Source organism: Microcebus murinus, chromosome 15 (genome assembly GCF_040939455.1).
Source record: "Microcebus murinus isolate Inina chromosome 15, M.murinus_Inina_mat1.0, whole genome shotgun sequence".
In the NCBI taxonomy this organism is placed as follows: domain Eukaryota; kingdom Metazoa; phylum Chordata; class Mammalia; order Primates; family Cheirogaleidae; genus Microcebus; species Microcebus murinus.
This window is the reverse complement of record NC_134118.1, coordinates 77,075,278-77,096,432: the sequence shown is the minus strand read 5'-3', so window position 1 is coordinate 77,096,432 and position 21,155 is coordinate 77,075,278. Positions and strand designations below refer to the sequence as shown.

Sequence of the window (21,155 nt, the reverse complement as noted above, 5' to 3'; positions counted from 1 at the left end):
TCTATTAAAAAAAAAAAAAGCAAACCTTCACAGTGTACAGTGTACATTTTGTACAAAAGTAATAGGATTCAGTGTTAAAATGGCATCTCTAAAGGATGTTTGGAATGATTACATGTTTTTAATGTTTTTGATTTTAGTATCTTTTGTGTACTTAATGTTTGAAAATACAGATCCTTTGGTTCTCTGAATGATGCTTGTTCTTTCATGAAAACACCGTCATATTCACTTATGACTACTGATGAGTACTGCCCACAGCTTTTCTTTATTCCTTTGAAGAGTAAAGTCTACAAAGGATGTTTTCGACTGTTAGCACCCTTTATTTCTTTTACTGTTTCAGCACCCTCTTTAAGTGATTCTGAAATTCAGCTAAAAGTTGACATTGCGTCTTTCTTATTTTCTTTATAAAACAACAGTTTTATATATGTTACATAAATGTTTAAGTAATACATACGGATGTGAAGTGAAAGGTGAAGGTCCCTCTTTCAAACTGTTCTTCTCTGAACCTACCCCAGCCCTCACACACAGATCCACTCCTCTCTCCAGGGTGGCTTCTGTTGTGTTTGGTATGAACCGTTCCAGACCACTTTTCATGCGTACATTCTCTCTCTCTCCCCTCTCCCTCTCTGCTCTCTCTTCTCTCCCTTCCCCCCCTCCCTCTCTCTCTGTCTACTTTACATAAATATGTTTATGCCATACTTGTTGTTCTGCAACTTGGTTTGTTCACCTTTACAAAAATGATGCAGTGAATGGATGCTTTTATATTTTCACCCACAAATTTCATAAGCTATATTTCCTCAAAGTGGAATTGGTGGATCAGAGAGTACATACATATTTTAATCTTTTGGTAGTGATGCCAAATTGCCATCTAAAAATTTGTATTTATTTATATTCCTTCCAACAGGGACATTGTGTTTTGAAGACAGTGAAAAGAACTAGGACTAAATTCTTAAGAAATAATCTTTAAATTCTACTTGCACAAATAGGAAATTGTGGGTTCAGTCTGTAATTCTTCTTAACTAGTGTGCTACAGAGTGTTTGAATGTGGAGCTAAGCGCGCACTGTGGCTGTTGAGGCGCGCTGTCTGTGGATGGTTAGAGTGCGCACTGGCAGTGGGAAGGCTGCCAGGTAGTCTCTCCCGTGGCCTCGTTAGCCCTTGCTGGAAAGTTCTGTTTGTGAGGGAGGCGTTTGGAGGCCTCCGTCGGTACTGGGGTTGTGTGTAAAGGAGTCGATCTTCACCCTAGATGCACACTTTTTAGCATGGAAGAAGGTGTTGGGGTATGTCATGAGCTCACAGCGCCAACGTGGCATCTCATTCAGGTTTTTTCTGCACACTTAAACTGCTTGCTAGATTCTGGGGCATTGTTTTCAACAAGAACTTATCTTGGTTTCTTTTTTCCTCCTTTTTATTCATCTTAGTGCACAGGCTATATATGACCTTCAACAGATGATTTACTGATTCCTTTGATTCACACAGTGGGCCACACAGGGAAATTGAGAAAGAAGATTTGGGCCTAAGAGACCAAACTACTGTGTTTCCCCAAAAATAAGACAGGGTCTTATATTTATTTTTCCTCAAGAAGACACGCTAGGGCTTATTCTCAGGGGATGTGTTATTTTCCCCTCAAAGCCTCAGCTTACAGCACGCACAGGATGGCCGAGACCTGACGGGGGAGCCGACCTTGCTGGTGGGGCTGCCGCACCTTTCTGGTCACCTCTGGGATAGTAGCTGCCAGGACGGGGCAGATGAGAAGGGCTGCTCGTCTTCTTTCCCGCTCCTTCACGAAATGCATGGGTTGTGCAGATGCGCTGCGTAGCCACGCCCATCACTACTAGGTCTTATTTTCAGGGTGGGGTTTCTATTGCACAAATGCTTAGAAATCCTGCTAGGGCTTATTTTTGGGTAGGTCTTATTTTCAGGGAAACACAGTATGTGAGTTCAGCCGTCAGTGCTGCTTGTAGCAGCTCTGGAGGTTCTTGGCCTATTAGGAATTAGGAGGACACCTTTCATGTTTCTTTTGATAACTATCACGTTCCAGCCCTGAAATGTTAGCCATCGCAGCCTTTCAGAGAAACTCTTGCCATGCTAATTTGCCTTTTGTGAATAGTACTTAGCTCTTAGAACGTACAGGAATACATTTCTGAGAGTTGCACTTGGCAGATTTATTAAATGCTTAACATTTGTGTCGTCGTTTTTGTTTTTTAAGAAGGGGAGGGATCTCTCTTCAGCATAGGAGTGTCCTGGTATGTAGAGCTTTATTTTATGTTCCTTTGAGAACTACTTGTTTTAGAAAAGGCAGTTTGTTTATTTATTTATTTATTTATTTTTGAGACAGAGTCTCACTTTGTTGCCCAGGCTAGAGCGAGTGCCATGGTGTCAGCCTAGCTCACAGCAACCTCAAACTCCTGGGCTCAAGCCATCCTCCTGCCTCAGCCTCCCGAGTAGCTGGGACTACAGACATGTGTCACCATGCCCGGATAATTTTTTCTATATATGTTAGTTGACCAATTAATTTCTTTCTATTTATAGTAGAGACAGGGTCTCACCCTTGCTCAGGCTGGTTTCGAACTCCTGACCTTGAGTGATCTGCCTGCCCCAGTCTCCCAGAGTGCTAGGATTACAGGCGTGAGCCACTGCGCCCGGCCTGGAAAAGGCAATTTAAAAATAAAGTCGATTAAAATAAGCCGCCCTTTCCATAACAAATAGTTTCCCATGAAGTATGAAACAAGGCTTTGCATATCAAGATACACCAAACCGTTTCTTCCTCTGTTTTGTGTGTGTTTTTTGGCTGCCTGCACTTGGTTAAAGCCTTTCTTGGGAAGTGCTGTCCACCGTAAGGAGAGGAGCAGCGTGGTGCAGGTGTCTGTGTTCTTCTGATGAGGAGCTGGGGCTCCAGGGCTGTAGCTGGAAGCCCTGTTCTGCCCACACACGCTGAGAGTCCTGAGTGCCCACACATGCTGAGAGGGTGCGGACAGAGCTTCTGTGAGGCAAATGTCCGTCGTGGCTGGTTTATTTTTTCTTTAGACCTAAAACCAAATCTTTTGACAGGTGACCTCTCTTGGAAGTTTCTGTTTTAGCGATAAAGTGCAGTATTGGGGTGGCAAATATCTTTGGGATTGCATGTTTCTCTGTAAAGTCATAGCACCGTGGAGCGCTACAGCCGTCTAGAGTCAGGTGGTGACAGGACAGGCCCATGACTGCTGGTTCTGATTCCTGGTTGGGGTCCCTCCACGATACAATGCGGTCTCCTGTGCAAATCTGAAACAATGCAACAGATATTTGAAGTGAGGGTTGTTAACTCTGAGTCAGAATGAGGGAATAGTAATTTGAAAAATCAACTCCAAAGAAGGAATAATTGTTACTGTATTTTGTAAGCAATTGGGCTTTAATTTTTGGCTATTTAAAGTTTCCTAGATTCGTGTGTGTATATGTGTATGTGTGTGTTTCGCTGCTAGTTTTTTTGTTTGTTTAGGTTTTTAAACTTTGATTTTAAATTTGGGTTTTTGTTTTTATTTATGGCAAAGTTGGAGTATATTTTGAGCTAAGTGAGTATACAATTATTTATCTCTCTTTAAAAAAAAGAGAGATCAAAGGAGAAGGACACATTTTATTATGACCTTTTTTTAAATTTAACTTTTTTGTTGTTGCTGCTGTTGAGTGAATTAAAATTCAACTTGTGTCTACAGTTTCCAGGCAAACCTTTTGAACTGTATAAATCTGGGGAATAGAGAAAATAGAGCTGAAGGCTGCTGTGAAGTTGGCTTTTTGACTTTTGGGGGTTATGGGCACCTTTGAGAATCTGGTGGAAAGCTGTGGACCCTCGCAGGAAAGGCACATGTGCACATACACATAGAGTTCTGCACGCGGTCTCTGAGAATCCATGCACTTTGCTGCCTGCCTCCCACTGCTAGGGATGCTTGGCTTTAGGTATAACAGCATATATATGAATACATCCGTATATGTGAATATTTAAATATATATATGTACATAGAGGATTTTTCGTATGGGTGTATCTTCAACTATGTGCCATGCATTTTATGTATATCTTATTTGATGCTTTCACCTCCCTCTGAGGTAGGTATTACCCCATTTTGTGATTGAAGAAATAGGTTTGAGAAGGTTAAATAATTTGCTCAACATGACACAGCAGCTATTAAGTTGTCATTGTATTGCTTACGAAGAATTTATGAATTTGAAAATATAAACACCTTTATAACAAAAATTTTCCTTTCATTATCCAAAAATTATTGAAGATATATGCTTTTTCATTAGATGTGTTCATTAATATTTTTGGAGAATCCTAAAGGATATTGAACTTCTGAAAACTTTTACTTCATTGCTAAATTCGTAGTTTTATTTCATGCATTTTGACTTTTCAGGTTTTTTTTCTGGAGACAAGAGTCTCACTCTTGTTGTCCTGGCTAGAGTGCCGTGGTGTCAGCCTAGTTGACAGCAACCTCAAACTCCTAGACTCAAGCGATCCTCCTGCCTCAGCCTCCCATGTAGCTGGGACTACAGACATGCGCCACCATGCCCGGCTGATTTTTTTCTATATTTTTTTAGTTGGCCAATGAATTACAGACTCTGCCTCACACACACTCCACACCGTAACCAGTCATCAGCTGGGATTTTCTAGTTGTTTTTTTTTGAGACAGTCTCACTTTGTTGCCCAGGCTAGAGTGAGTACCATGGCGTCAGCCTAGCTCACAGCAACCTCAAACTCCTGGACTCAAGCGATCCTGCTGCCTCAGCCTCCCAAGTAGCTGGGACTACAGGTATGCACCACCATGTCTGGCTAATTTTTTTTTTTCTATATGTATTAGTTGGCCAATTAATTTCTTTCTATTTATAGTAATGACAGTGTCTCGCTCTTGCTCAGGCTGTTTTTGAACTCCTGACCTCGAGCAATCCGCCGGCCTCAGCCTCCCAGAGTGCTAGGATTATAGCAGTGAGCCACTGCGCCCGGCCATAGTTTTTTTTTTTTTTTTTAAGGTGAAGCAAGAACTGAGACAATTGAAATTTCTGCTCAGTACAAAGTCTTTTTTGAATTATATGATTTCTCTTTCATTCCTCCCACATCTAATTTGATAAAAACTTATATTTTTTGCAGTAACACATTGATCAAGTCACTCTAAAGCAATCAACTTAGTTTTCATAGAAACAACTCTCTTTTTACACTCAGTTTTGTCGGATTACATATATTTATTTCAATTATGTAATTTCAGTAAGAAGTGCAAGTGTCATGAACAGATGTGGGAACAGCTCCCGCAGGCACGAGCTGGCGGAGCGCAGCTCAGTGGAGGGCAGACGCGCAGTGGAGAGGGCGCCTTATCTCGGGCGTGGGGCTCGGGTCAGTGAGTGGCACAGTGGGGGTTGATAGAGCGCTTTTGCCGCGTGAATTTCTGTATTGTGCAGGTAAACGTTGAAAGGACATTCCCATTAGGTGGATATTTGCTTTAAAAATGGATATTTAAGACACCTTTATCAATTAGACATTGATGAAGTATCTGCTAAGTACTCAGTCCTGGTGCTATAAAAAAATGAGTAAGTGCTGTGAGCTAGGCTGATGCCACGGCACTCTAGCCCGGGCAACAGAGTGAGACTGTGTCTCAAAAAAAATAAGGAACAAAACATAATAAATGAGAGTACCTACTTAGACTGGATTTGGGTTTTGGCTGTGCTGTTTAGATGCCATGTGGCCTTGTCCAAATTGCCTAGCCTCTCTGAGCCTTATTTTCTAGTGTAGAAAGGTGGGGTAACACTGCTCTTTCTCACGTAGGAGCTTGTGGAACTCCAGTCATTAGATAAAACTGGTGGTTTATGTCGAGGTGAGGCACATGGGCACCTTGCTAAGAGCCTGGTTGAGGTTGGAGCTTGAGCCAGAATAAAGGGGCTGGGGTGGAAGCGCTGGCCAGAGGGAATAAGCACTCAGCAAACAATTTCTGCATGGAGGGCGCTGTGCAGTTCAGACTAAATGTTGGCGGGTGAGTGGCAAAGTCAGGTCTGGATGAGGCTCGGCGGGGCAGGCAGCGGTCTCTGGGAAGGTGGAGGAGGGAGGGCTGCTGTGAGCCCCACGGCAGCACCCTTGACCTGGGAGGGGCTGCCCAGCGTGAGCACAGACGTGAGCCCACGGCGCTGTGTTCCAGCCTGCCTGGAAGGAGGCGTGCTAAGGGCTGGCAGTTGTAGCGACCACAGCCATGTGAGTTGGGGTTGTGGGGACTCTGTATCCCCATGAGGAACTGGACGGCAACCAGGGGTCTGGGCGGGAATTGTCACAGGGAGTGTCGGGGCTCAGGTGTGGCTCGGTGAGCGTGAGGGCAGCTGGGGGAGCGTGCCACGTTTACGCAGCAAGACAACGCCGCGTTTGCCGTGACACTGGGTCGCACTGCAGGGGCTCTGTGGGCTCCGTCAGGGGCAGTTTAGGGCCGACTTGGGCTGTACTTGAAGATCTGAGATTGTTAAGATCTGTGGCTGCCCAGGCTGGATCAGATGAGGATTAATAACCACTCTGCTGCTTTTCTTTCTTTCTTTCTTTCTTTTTTTTTTTTTTTTTTTTGAGAGAGAGTCTTAACTCTGTTGCCTGGGCTAGAGTGCCGTGGAATCAGCCTAGCTCACAGCAACCTCAAACTCCTGGGCTCAAAGTGATCCTCCTGCCTCAGCCTCCCAAGTAGCTGGGACTACAGGCATGTGCCACCATGCCCAGCTAATTTTTTCTATATATTTTCAGTTGGTCAATTAATTTCTTTCTGTGTTTTTAGTAGAGATGGGGTCTCGCTCTTGCTCAGGCTGGTCTCGAACTCCTGACCTTGAGCAATCCTCCTGCCTCGGCCTCCCAGAGTGCTAGGATTACAGGGGTGAGCCACCGTGCCCGGCCCACTCTGCTGCTTTTCATACATGCCTTTCCCATTCGTACTTCCAAGCTGTTGGACTTGCCCATTTTTCCACTGCCAGTATTGATCCGGATGAATTTCAGTTTCCAATCAGGAGTTCGTGAAACATTTACGAAGCATCTATCATATGCCAGGCAGTGACCCAGCTGTGGTGACGTGGTGTCGGGACAGACAAGGTCTCTGCCCTGAGAGGTTTACGCTATGGCGGAGAGGCAGGGCTGGGGCGAGTACCATACCCACAGGTAAGGACACAGGACAATTGTCCGCTGTCGTTCTCTGGGGAGGAGTCATTTGAGCGGCGGCGGAGGCAGCATGTGAAGATCAAGGCAGAGAACATTCCAAGGGGAAGGCGCATCAGGCACAAAGACCAGAGATGGGAACCAGCTTGGCATGGTCAAGGGCCAGAAGGAAAAAAGATGATGATTATTTGAGGAGAGTAAACGGTGGGAGAGCGGAGAAAGATGAGATTGGAGAGGTAGCTAGCACCAGGTATGTGGGATTTGTGGGCTGTGGTAAGGGGGTTGGGCTTTATTCCATTTTGTGGTTTTAGGAGGAGATTTATGCGTTAGAGTGCTCCCCTCCCAGCGCGGCATGGAAGCTGGGAGGCGTCTGGATGCCCCTTGTAGGCTGGGTGAGAGAAGTAGTGGCTTGGGTTAGGGTTGATGGCAGGAGATGGTTAACAGTGGTCAGATCTGGGAGATATTTGGATACTTGGAGGTAGGGCCAATGGAATTTACTAAAGGATTTACATGAGAGGTGGAGGAAGGAGAATTATCAAGACAGCAGCTGGGTGTGTAATGATGCTGCTGTCTGAGATGGTGAGGACGGCAAGGGGACACGGTTTGGGGGTGGTAGGAATTAGTGGTTCTCCTTTGGACTTTCATCCGTGGGACTTACACCTGGAGGTGCTGAGTAGGTTGGCTACATGACGGGAAGGGGTCAGGTTAGAGGGTAGCTTTGGCACATAGGTGGCATTTTAAGTCACCAAACTGGCAGAGGTCACTTTGAGGACAAGGTAGATGGAGAAGGAAGGCCACAGACACTGTCTGGAGTGTGCCAGACGTGAGCAGAGGAGGGAGGCTGGGCGGCCAGTGACGCAGGAGGAAGGTCAGGTGTGTGTGGTGTCACAGTGCCAGCTCTGGAGAAGAAAGAGTTTCGGAGGAGGGTGGCTAGCCGGGCCGGGTGTTCCCGGCAGGTCAGGCACGTGACTGGAGAGCGAGTGGACTGTTGACAGCAGTAAGCAGTATCGGTGTAGGCCACGTGCCGGTTTGTCGGAGGCAGTCCATCTTACACTTACCAGTCAGTCTGATTAGTGCTTATTTTATTCCCAAGTGTTCCAGTGGATGATAGACTGTATGGTCACACGAGTCATTAGGGACTTTGGAAAAGCTACTCAGATGTGATGTTGGGAACGGAAACTGGAGTGGACCGAGAAGTGGATGAAGAGAGGCCAGGCAGCTCTTCCAAGGCGTTTTGCTGTCAAAGGGGAGAAAGAGAAGCAGAGCTTGACGAGATAGAGGATAAAGAATGAAAGTGGGGGGCCAGGCAAGGTGGCTCATGCTTGTAATCCTAGCATTCTGGGAGGCCAAGGTGGGTGGATCCTTTGAGCTCAGGAGTTCGAGACCAGCCTGAGCAAAAGCGAGACCCCCGACTCTACTAAAAATAGAAAGAAAGTAATTGGCCAACTAAAAATATATAGAAAAAAATTAGCTGTGCATGGTGGCACATACCTGTAGTCCCAGCTACTCGGGAGGCTGAGGCAGGAGGATCGCTTGAGCCCAGGAGTTTGAGATTGCTGTGAACAAGGCTGATGCCATAGCACTCTAGCCCGGGCAACAGAGTGAGACTCTGTCTCAAAAAAAAAAAAAAAAAGTAATCGGGGAGTGTTTGTAAAAGTGAGTGGTTGGCCTCTAACACAGAGCGGAGGGGTTCACCTTAGGTAGCAGGAAACCTTCCCATGGTAGCCAGAGGGAAGACCGACGGCGTTTGCAGGTACAGCAAGGCTGGTGGCTTAGGTGGTGTATATTCCGTCAGCCTGCATCTGTTTATGATAACCCGCTGTGGCAAGTTAATTAGCCGAAAGGAAGATGAGGAAATCTGATGCTGGAAGTTTGAGGAGAGACTAAAGGTGTTGTTAAATCATTGTCTTGGAAAGTATGAAGGTGAATTTATATAATTCACAACTAATAAAGTTGTCAGGCCCTATTGGGAGCTCAGTGGAGATTTGTAGTCACAAATACCAGAGAGAATGGCTGTGTGATTTTCTTCAGCCAGGTTCAGCAACTTCATGTAGGTGTGGAGGTGATGAGTGTATTAGTTAGCTATTGCCACAAAAATGCTGCAAAACAAACTAAACCAAAGCTTATTGGCTTAATACAAAAATTATTTATTCTTGTAGATTTACGGATTGGCTAAGGGTTGACTAATCTAGGCTGAGCTTGGGTGGGTGATTGTCTCTGTTCCCCATTTCTTTAATCCCCTGGAATAAGAAGGTCTAGAACAATACCATGGATGGGTAGCTGAGAAGGTATGGGGGAAAGAGAGCTGAGACTCAAGACTGTGATGCTCTGTTGGGATGTTTGTGGTATCAAAGATGGCAAGAAATTGTGGGAGAGAGGAGAGCCGTGATTTGGGTTTTAAGAAGTCGTTGGTTGTGAGCAGAGTGGCTGGGATGTTGCTGGATAGTCCAGCAAGGGGTCTGGGAGCAGGCGGGCTCCACGGGAGCTGGGGTTCTGGAGAAGGAGGGAAGGGAACAGCCATGGCAGCTGTCTCCAGGCCCTGACGCAGCACTTGTGTTCTTCAGGTATGGGGGCTGATTAGTGGGTCAAGAAACAAATTTAGTAGGTCATTATTAGCATTTAGGAAAAAATGAGAGATTAGAGTAGGAAATCTATTCATGTCTAAAGACTAGAGTAGAAAATAGCAGGTCTCTGCACATTTTGTACAACTTTGAATTCTAGGTTGTGATGTAAAAAGACTTACTGTGGAGTGTGGTCTAGAAAACTTGAAAATTTGGCCACAAATTACTTGGGTTGTGAAACAGAAAATTTGTGTTGTTGATTGTGTGTAAATATATTGATTTTTTAATGTTATTTGTGTATATTTTTATCCCCCTTTTAAGACTGTATTCTTGAGGATGCATTTCCACACGGACATGCCCAGTAGGTGACTAGTAAGTATCGACTGCTTGACTGTCAGGAAGGCTGCGTGTGCAGCAGTAATCCAGGAAACTGCTTTGTTTCCCACGCTGGCTGTGGTGCAGCTGCTGGGGCAGTGTGCAGACTTGCAGTCAGACCCGCTCCGGTTCCCACGCTGGCTGTGGTGCAGCTGCTGGGGCAGTGTGCAGACTTGCAGTCAGACCTGCTCCGTTTCCCACGCTAGCTGTGGTGCAGCTGCTGGGGCAGTGTGCAGACTTGCAGACAGACCCGCTCTGTTTCCCACGCTGGCTGTGGTGCAGCTGCTGGGGCAGTGTGCAGACTTGCAGACAGACCTGCTCCGGTTCCCACGCTGGCTGTGGTACAGCTGCTGGGGCAGTGCGCAGACTTGCAGACAGACCCGCTCTGTTTCCCACGCTGGCTGTGGTGCAGCTGCTGGGGCAGTGTGCAGACTTGCAGTCAGACCTGCTCCGGTTCCCACGCTGGCTGTGGTGCAGCTGCTGGGGCAGTGCGCAGACTTGCAGACAGACCCGCTCTGTTTCCCACGCTGGCTGTGGTGCAGCTGCTGGGGCAGTGTGCAGACTTGCAGACAGACCTGCTCCGTTTCCCACGCTGGCTGTGGTGCAGCTGCTGGGGCAGTGCGCAGACTTGCAGACAGACCTGCTCCGTTTCCCACGCTGGCTGTGGTGCAGCTGCTGGGGCAGTGTGCAGACTTGCAGACAGACCTGCTCCGTTTCCCACGCTGGCTGTGGTGCAGCTGCTGGGGCAGTGTGCAGACTTGCAGACAGACCTGCTCCGTTTCCCACGCTGGCTGTGGTGCAGCCACTGGGGCAGTGTGCAGACTTGCAGACAGACCTGCTCTGAGGGTGACAGTGCAGGTGCGGTCAGAGCAGGGTGAGACATCACATGTCCGGCCTATTTCTTGGCTTTGCGGCTCTAGAAACTATTTTGTTGGCTCCTTCAGAATTGATCGGACTCTTAGGAAATACCTCAGACTAGCCAAAATCAAAAGGGTAATGTATAGCCAGTGTTCCTAAACTCACTTTCAGTAGGGTAGCAGATGTTTCTGGGGACTGCATATCTGTGTGCACTGTCTAGTATGCATCCCTCGTAGCATACGGGTGCCTGATGACACAGCCGGAGGGTCGTGGGTGGGCGCGGCGTCCCAGGCAGGGTCCACTTCAGCGGGATGAGGGGTCCCTGCGAGCGCTGCCGTCCCGCCGCAGAGCTCGTGTTTCTACCGATGGGAGCCTTGGCTGCACCGCAAATCAGCGTCTCCACCTTCCACGGCGCTGGAAAGACTCTGACCAGTAATTGCTCTGTGGCTGACCCGGTTCTGAGTTCTTTCTGTGACCTCGTGGCTGTTTCTCCCACTCCCAGGCACTGGTGGGTGCCACTGAGGCGGTGACTCACAGCTGGAGGGCAGGGCCTGGTGCTGAGTCCTCTCCTACGTCCTTACGCAGGCTTAGTAACGCGGGCCACCTTGGACCTTACGGTAGGGATAACTGCTCCTGCCAGAGAGGGTAGCTGCACACTCGGCTGCGTCTCTGCAGTCAGTGGGGTCACGGCCCCCCTGCTCGGGAGCAGCCTGTCCTCACGGGGATGCAGCACCTGCTGGGCAGTGCTGTGACTGTCTTAGTGACCTCTTAGGATAACAACATTTAAATTAACTCTGCTGTGCTGCGTATTTAAATTACTGTTGAGCAGCTCTGAGCGTAACAACAAGGGGCCCTTAGACCAGCTCTCTGCTAGAAAGCTTCACGGGCCGGTGCACTCTGGCTAATTTCATACAGAACTCAGAGCTTAAATCTTGAATTTACTATCGATTTCAAGAATGACTTTGGGGAAGATGTTAACCTTTCTGTTTTCAGCTATTAAATGAGGCTAATAATGCTTTGCCACCTCATAGAAATAACATAAAATAAACCAGTTAAAGCTCACAGAAATAGCAGAGATAGGACATGGGCAGCAATGCAAGATTGGAGCCCAAGAAGAAGACTCAGCTCTTGGGTCACGGTAGAGGATGGCTCACGTGACTTTTCCCTCACTCGTCATGTTCATAATCAGGACATGTAAGAACATGAGTGATGTGCTGCCGAGTCCTGTGCACGGCTGGGTCCCGTGTGTTTGGGTTGGCGTGGAGCTCGTGGCGCCTGCTCCCTGCCGAGTCTGTGACGAGAGCACCTGCCCCCCTGCCCTGATGGTCAGGGACGAGGACAGTGGGATCTCCCCACCTTTCCACCTGTGTTCTCTTTTTCCCACGAGGCAGGGAGCAAGTCTTTTGCCAGCCGAAGGGTTTAGCAGATGATGTGCTTAGAAAACACAGGTTAAAACTAAACAAACAACAAACAAAAACAACCGTCAAAATCCCGGGGTCGGGCCGTCAGGATTAGCGTCTATTTACAACAAGGCAGTGGGAAGTGACGCCGCTGGGAGGGGAGTATCTGGTACCCTAACACGCAGGTGGATATCTGTTAACTTGACATTTTATCACTTCACTTGGACAGGGCAAATTTAAGTTCATCATTATTATCCAGAGATGTAAACATTTAAATTATTTAAAACTGAATCTAGATGTTATTTGTATTTTATTATATTTTATATCTGAATTTGGTAATCTGCTTAATTTTAATCAAAGTATTAGATCAGCTACAATATCCATTTTCCAGTCATTCTAGCTAAATTATTTTTATTCCATATAAGTGAAGAGTGCAGAATAAATAAAAGCCCATTATTTAAAATTTAGCATGGGAAGGCCATGGCGGTCCGCTAGTTGGAGGAAACCTAGAAAGAAGCCTTGTTAGAAGAACTTGTGAGACGGGGTGGATGTGGAACTTGAAGTGTTTAAGTTCCTGTTTGGGGCAAAGCTAGGTACTCTGGAAGCATGAGCAATCAAGCTACTTGTGGCTTTATATGATTAAAATGCGTGATCCTCAGAGACGCCTACCCAGCTGAGTCATTTTGCGATTCGTGTGTTAAGTGGCTTCATGCGGCACATAAAAGGCATTTATCCTGATGAATAGAAAATGACTCTGTCCTGACTGTGGCGTAGCATCTTGTAAGAGCGTTGTGATTTGAGCAGGAATGAGAAAATAGGGATAAATCAAAGTCCTCATCAGAGGAAGCTTTTTCTCGGTCTTGGAAGGGTTGGAGCCTGTGTGGGACAGCAGGCCGGTGTCAGGCGGGCCTTGTCTGTGTGGAGACTTTGTCTCTCCAGACCGGGCTGGCCGTGCGAGCCAGAGTTGGGCATTATCTGTGGTTCTGGCATGTTTGGTGCGAGACCAGCCGAAGGCTTTATAAACCCTAGCATTACTGACATACAATCTTAAAAGTATTTTTACCTTTCGGACTTTAATGTCTTAATTTCATTGTTAGGTTGGTAAAACTAATGTGCTTCTGATAATCTGGTTTAAGTGTGCTGCGCCTTTCTTCAGGATATATCATTTATGAAAACTTTATTCCCTGTGAAAATGGAGTATAGCTATATCACTAATGTGCATTAATTAAGCTGCTGTTTAAGTTTATGAACGCTAGGTGTGGAAATTTGGGCACATAAGTACATTCAATTTTTTTTTTTATTTTTGGTTTGCTTGTTTTGGATTCTACCAGGTAGGATTATTATTTTCCATTAAAAATTTTATTTCATGGTTTATAAATGCTGTCTGTCGATCGCTGGTTAATCTCTTAGTGTGAGTTTACACCTGGTCTTAGCCAAAGGGTGGAGGAAGGGATACAGTGTGAGTTTAAAATACAATTTGTCTCTTGGTGTTGGTGGGGGCGGTTCCAGGCTTTGCTTGGATGCAGTCTGAGGGTGTTCAAGTCGTAGTGTGGAAGGGTGTGGAGTGTGCAGATGCCCACGCACGTTCTCCACATGCTTCCAGTCGTCTCTGCGTTGCCCGCAATGCCTAATACAGTCTAAATGCCACGTCAGTAGCTGTCATACTGTACTAACAGTGAACAAGTCTGTACATATTTAGATGGAATTTTTTTCCTTCCAATTTTTTTTTTTAAGAGATGGGATCTTGCTCTGTCACCCAGGCTGAAGTGCAGTAGTGTGATCACAGCTCACTGCAGACTTGAACTCCTGGGCTCAGACAATCCTCCTGTCTCAGCCTCCCAAGTAGCGGGGACTACAGGCATGCACCACTATGCCCAGCTAATTTTAAAAATTTTTTGTAGAGATGGGATCTCACTGGTCTAGCATTCCTGGCCTCAAGTGATCTTCCAGTCTCAGTCTCCCAAAGTGCTGGGATTACAGGTGTGAGCCAGGGCACCTGGCCTCTGAATACTTTTGACCTGAGGTGGGTTGAATCCACAGATGTGGAGCCCACACACATGGAGGCTTGACAGTGCTTGGTTTTTTCCCTAGTGGGGTTTCATTTACATGCCATAGGTCTTAACTATACAGTTCACTAAGTGTTAACAAATGCATATGCCCATTAACCCATATCCTAGTCAAGATAGTGAGCATTCACAACCTCAGGTTTCTTCCCAATAAATCCTCCACTCCCTTTCCAGACAGCCACTGATAGGATTGCTTTATAGTAGATTCATTTTGCCAGTTCTTGAACTTCATGTAAATAGAATCATACAGAATATAGTTTTTTGAGGCTGACTTCTTTTGTACAAAATAATATTTTTGAGATTCATCTATGTTGTGTATTTTAGTAGTTTATTCGTCTTTATTGATGAGTATTCTGTTGTATGGATTTGCTACAATTTATTTAGCATGTTGATGGACATGTATTTGTAAAGTTTTGGTTGTTATGAATTGGCTTAAAGCTCTTCGGTGAAGCACATTGAGAATAACACAATCTCTGTAATTAAGCTCCACCTGGTGTCTGAGAGACGCTATTGGTAAGGTGGGGGAAGTTATTTAATTGCCTATTAATTATGATTTGATTTTTTTTAACTTGTACTTTGATGTTATGGTTTTTTTTTTTACTTTTTATTTCTGCAGCAACAATTTGATTTTATAATCTCTCCTTTTTATGTCAAGCATTGGCTTTGAGAAGCAAAGATGGGAGATGGTGTATGAACATGATTACTGACAGGGTTGGGAGGAGAAAATATAAAATAATTTCCAGAGAAAAATAACATGCAAGTGAAAAAGAGCTCTTTGTCCAAGGAATGAGATCATGTCCCATGACACGGTCTACCTGTGTTTTGATTTAGTGTTATATTTAAGAAAAAAATCTTTTAAAATAATTAGCAACTCTTCAGCCTTGAAAAAACCCCATTGGAATAAACTCGGTGATCGGTGGGGTCTCTGAATGACACAAGTCAACTTAGAAAGATGAAAAAGAAGCAGGCGAGGAGGACGAGGAAGAGGGTGTTGTATGTAACGGAGTCTTGCAGTGCCCAGCGGGGCTGCTTGGGTCACTTTCCCCGGCCTAGGGCTTCGCTGCCACAGAAGAGAGGTGATGACGATGGGCTGTTTTGACAGCTGTGTGTGCAGTTAACTTGGCAATTTCCTCCACAGCTGTAAATATGCCGTGTACGCCCTGTGCAGAGCCAGAGGCACCATTGGTCCCTTGTAGTAAGAGACTTGCATTTTACCTCTGAGTTAACTGGTAATCTTGGTCTCTGAAACTTGCTTTCTTATCTGTTAAGTTTTTTTTAAAAAAAAGGTTTTTGGCTGGGTGCAGTGGCTCACATCTGTAATCCTAGCACTCTGAGAGGCTGAGGCGGGCCGATTGCTCAAGGTCAGGAGTTCGAAACCAGCCTGAGCAAGAAAGAGACCCCATCTCTACTATAAATAGAAAGAAACTAATTGGCCAATTAAGACATATATAGAAAAAATTAGCTGGGCATGGTGGCACATGCCTGTAGTCCCAGCTACTTGGGAGGCTGAGGCAGGAGGATCGCCTGAGCCCAGGAGTGTGAGATTGCTGTGAGCTAGGCTGACGCCACGGCACTCACTCTAGCCTGGGCAACAGAATGAGACTCTGTCTCAAAAAAAAAAAAAAAAAAAAAAAAAGAGTCAGCCTCTCTTAAGGCTTTTAATACACTGACTGCCACACAGAGAAACCAGAAACTGTTCCTTGGGCCACAGTGTTTTATTACAAAAATAGAATAAAAACTTCCAGTGTAACTTAAAGGTAAACATAGATAGAAAAACAAAATTTATTGCTTTCTATTCATTTAATCCACCTTTTTAGAATAAAATTGTCAACATTAACTGTAGCAATAAGAACACCAACAAGCAAGATTTTATATACTGCTTTACTCAGCCCGGGGGCGAAACTGGAGTGCGCTAAGTACAGCTGTCACGGCGGTCAGTGTGTTAGGCACCTCTGAAGGAACTGTTCTGGAAGATCTTGTGTTATTAGCTCGTTGTTGGCTCACACGAATGAGCTCACAACAAGGTGCCTTTCGTCAGGGGCTGGGGGCTGCCAGCAGTGGCCTTCCCATGGGGTGGGCCTGGGTGGGTGCGCTGGGAAGGGGCGGGGCTGACGTGTGGAGAGTGAAGTCTGCAGCACTCGGGATTGTGGGATTGGGCAGAGCGTAGCCGGGCGCAGGAGTGGGGGCTGCCAGCAGTGGCCGCCCCGTGGGGTGGGTGCGCTGGGAAGGGGTGAGGCTGACGTGTGGAGGGTGAAGTCTGCAGCACTCGGGATTGTGGGATTGGGCAGAGCGTAGCCGGGCGCAGGAGTGGGGGCTGCCAGCAGTGGCCGCCCCGTGGGGTGGGTGCGCTGGGAAGGGGTGAGGCTGACGTGTGGAGGGCGAAGTCTGCAGCACTGGGGATGGTAGAGCTGGGCAGAGCATAGCCGGGCGCAGGAGTGGGGGCTGCCAGCAGTGGCCGCCCCGTGGGGTGGGTGCGCTGGGAAGGGGTGAGGCTGACGTGTGGAGGGCGAAGTCTGCAGCACTGGGGATGGTAGAGCTGGGCAGAGCATAGCTGGGCGCAGGAGTGGGGGCTGCCAGCAGTGGCCGCCCCGTGGGGTGGGTGCGCTGGGAAGGGGTGAGGCTGACGTGTGGAGGGCCAAGTCTGCAGCACTGGGGATGGTAGAGCTGGGCAGAGGGCGTAGCTGGGTGGAGGAGTGGGGGCCGGCTCCCGGGCCAGGCTTGGGGCTCTGAGACGTAGGCGTGTGAGTGAGGAGCTGGCGGGGGCCGAGGACAGACATTTCCTGTGTCAAAACTCTGCACCAGGCCAGCCCCACTTCCCAGAAAGAGGAAGGAAACTCTCTTCCTCCTCTCCTGCAGCCCACACCCCGCTGAGGCCACGGCATTCTGGTAATGCTGCTGCGTTCGTGGCTCTTGTGGTTTATGACCATGTGCAATGATGTTTCTGTGAGTGGATGGGCAGGAGGTGTCAAGCAGCCAGCTGAAAGAATAAACTCGTGGAGACATAACTTACGTGTAAATTGGGGACTGAGTGCAGATTTTAGATGTGTGCTGATGAAAGTTACAGGTGATGCTATGTGATCAGGCTGTTTCAGTCCAGCTACATACAGCTGCTTCACGTTTGGGGGTGATGTCTTGTCTCTGCTCACGCCCTTCGTGCAGCTGTTTCCTCCCTGTTTTTAGGTCATTCCTGGATGCAAGACCCTTGCACTTTAAATAAACAAGTGCTTCTAGTATAAATATAAAATTGCTGGGGAATAAATAAAAATCTGCTTTTTAGTGCATTTACAGTGAAGTTAACAGTGACTGAGCTGTGAGTTTCACATTTGCACGTTTTCTTAGACATCTGGAACTCTTGTAGGTGGTGCAGTCAGACCCTTGGCAGTCTCTTCCTAATAAACCGCTGAGGGCTCAGGATTTTAAAGGTGCACTGCATAAATTATTTCCCCTGTGGAGTAAATGCCCAGGCTGGAGATGAACTACAGAGCCTAATAGCTGAGTGGAAGGGGAGTACTTGTCTAAGTGAAACATCATATGTGTAGTTTGGCTTGTTAAGAATGTGAAATAGGACGAAAGCATACTTTAAAATGTGCAGCTGGGGTGAGAGTGTCGTGCTTTAGAGAGCTCAGAAAGAGCTCCTTTGCTTTAGAGAGCTCAGAAAATATCGTTTTAAAGACATAAATTTATTCATTGGAGCTTTTAGTTACAATGCCCAAGATATTTTTGTGAGCTAATAGCAAAGGCAGAAATCGCCTCTTTACAGTGCTAGGTGTTTCTTACATTTGTTGCCAATAGTACAGTTTATCCACTTCAGTAGAAAATAAGCCATGGGTTTATAATGGCCTCAGATTAAAGCACATTCTTCTTTTTCAGTGATGTGTAAAACTCAGGACTCAGAGCGATATCAGATATTAAAAGATTAGAATATTAAATCTGATCTCCCAAATCAGAGTTTTCCAAATTTCAATCATTTGTGTGCCACCTTCATGACTTTGCTATATTCTGTATTGCTAATACTACTAAATATTTAATGTTTTTCTCTGCAGTAATTCGATGTTTGCTTAAATAAATTTATTTGAGAAAGAGTTTATATTATTGAAATAAATGGAAGGTGGTAACTTTAAAAATATATTCCTCTTAACACGAGCATTTATCTGTGTGCTGTCTAGAATCATCATACCCATTTTGGCTAACACTGCTCTCGTAGCAGGCTTGACCTGCCCCACCCCAGGTGTGACCTTGGGCAAGTTACCCAGCCTCCCCAAGCCTCTGTTCTCATGTGGCGTGGGGACAGTGAGACAGCATTGCCTGCCAAGCGCGCAGCCGGCGAGTGATGACTCAGAAAACAGGAGCAGCTACGAGAGCGCGTTGACCAAGTGGCCGAGTCTTTCTCACTCCTGCTGAAGGGAACAGTGTTGGAGAGTCAGAAGTGACGCGCGCACTCCGTCCCGCACCCAGAGGGGCTGGAGGTGTCAGAAGGGACGGCGGGCCAAGTTGGCCGGTTTGGTTGTGTCCCTCACTCCCCGTGTCGGCCAAGCCGCTTAACCCTTGCAGGGTGGGGTTTCTTCATCGCACAGATTAGGAAGCTGGATTCGGTTTGATCCCAAAGCGTCCCGCTTACAAGGTTCTGATCATACGGTATGGTCTATCTGAAATCAGAGCAGTTTACATTTTGTTTTGTTTTAACTGGCCATTTAATACACAGAACAAGCCGGGATTGGTGTGGCCCCGGCTGTTTTCCTGTTTCCGTTGCAGTGGCTGATGGCCCCCGGGGCCCAGGTCAGCAGGCGGGGTCAGTTAGTGATAGCCCTGGAGGCAGATGTGATTAATTACATAATTGTGAGTCACTGAAGTTTAGTCCTGGTAAAAGCACATCATAAAACGGAGGCATTTTTTTTTTTTAAATCAGCGACTGATGATTGTTTGCTGAAAACAGGCATTTTTGAAGGATGTACTGACAGGAAAAACATGAATAAACTCTTATTACACATTTGACTCAAATTTAAGTTATGTTTGATATGTTTGCCAAGCTATGCCATCAGTAAAAAATTATATGTGAGTTTCTAGCCGCTTGCACTACTATTGAAATAGCTTTTATGTCTCTGACCTAGATGACTTGTTATGGCCCTTCCAGATTGGAGATTTTACAGTTTTATGAATTTCAGTCTCCTGATAAGGTCGATCTGGACTTGGTAGTGATGAAGTTGAAATCAAAGCAAAATAAGATTTATAAAGCCTACTGTAGCTACTCCTTTAGATGAATGTACATATAAGGGCGGGTGTGTATTCAGCATAACAACCAGTCATTAGTTTTTCACTTAGGTATGTATCTTAGAAATTGTCCCATTTGTATGTTTTTCTCCTTCTTTGGAATGACTGCAGAGTTTTCCATTGAATGATCACAATTATTGGCCAGTCTCCTTCTGATGGACACCTGTGCCCTTTTCTAACTTCTGACGTCACCTGTGGAAATGCCGTGGTGAATGTCTGGCACGTGTGAGATTCTGCGCAGATGTTAGTGTGTCTGTGGATTGAATTGCTGGGTCAGAGGAAATGTGCATTTGTAATTTTGAACTTGAAATAAATGTTCTTGGTGGAGTTGAAGCAACACATACTCCCCCCAGCAGTGTGTGGATGAGGCTGTTCTGCTCAGCCACTTTCTCTGTCTCTCTCTGTGGGACCCAGCAGTTTGCGTTCTCCTGCGCCTCCGTTTCCTTCAGGAAGCTGCTGGTTAGCGGGATGACCGTTTCTGTGTGTGCCAGCTTCACAGGGACTAGATATCACACCGAAGACCACTTTCCAAGCCGCGTGTATTTGCTGAATTAAATGGCCGTGCCGTTAAGCCTCTTGGAATGTGCTTTACGTCGCTTCAGAGCACAATCACACCGGCTCGGAAAGGCCTCCACTTTGAAAATTATCGACAAATTGAAGCCTTCCGTGGAGATTCATTCTCATAACATAATGAAACCTCTTGTACGTGTTATGCAAAAGGTTTGGCTATAGCAGCATTATTATGCTTTATTTCTCTTAAATTCAGAAGGAAAGGCATTGTATCTGGATACTGTTTCCATTTTCTTTTAGAGAAAACTAATATTAGTTGGTGGAGGTGGGGGCTAAAACACACAAAAAAAGCTTCCCTCTTGATTCCATTCATTCCTATTGGATCGTGTGTGTGTGTGTGTGTGTGTGTGTGTGTACGTACACACACAGCCTCTAGGCCCAAGAGCTAGAGCTTCTGTACTTCAGAAAATAAGAGCAGTTTGTGTTACAGAGAGAGATCAATGCTCTTTCTTTTTCACACTTAGGACTTATATAGATTTAGGAAAATTGTTAAAGATATTCTTAAACCACTATTTCTTTATTCTCCTTGGGCTGAAGTGTGGTGTGTATATGAAAGTCAATTCCTGAAGGAACTTAGAAAATTTTATTTATTTTTTATGCTGATGTTGTCTTTTCTAAAATTGACCATTGTTCTAATAGCTGAGAGTTTTTTTCCCTTGGCTTTTATAAAAGAACAACAGATGTTCGATAATTTTTTTAAGTGAAGTTTCCCTCCTTCATTTGACTTTCAGGTATGATCCTTAATATAGCACTGTACTGACTCACAGGGAAAAATGTTTCCATTGTTGACCTATTTGACAAGCAGCTGTAGTGGTGGATGTAGTATTTATAGTGAAGATGGGGGTTAAATCCTACTGAATAACCTGTAACTGATGTAAAATTGCTTAGAGTTATTAAAATTAAAATACAGATTAAAAAGTTATTATTAGG

The 21,155-nt window shown here is 45.9% G+C and overlaps 1 protein-coding gene across 3 annotated transcripts in view; it reads left to right on the top strand.

Annotated features, from left to right (window-relative positions):
* KLHL2 (kelch like family member 2) overlaps positions 1 to 21,155 on the top strand; it is a 94,145-nt gene that overhangs the window by 33,152 nt on the left and 39,838 nt on the right. Inside the window, exon 1 of one of the 3 annotated variants that reach the window (XM_076010751.1) lies at positions 17,110 to 17,273. The exons of the other annotated variants lie outside the window; for them this stretch is intronic. The gene's annotated coding sequence lies outside the window, so the exon portion shown is untranslated. Of the gene's footprint in view, positions 1 to 17,109; positions 17,274 to 21,155 lie in introns of those variants that run through there. 3 annotated transcript variants of the gene reach the window in all.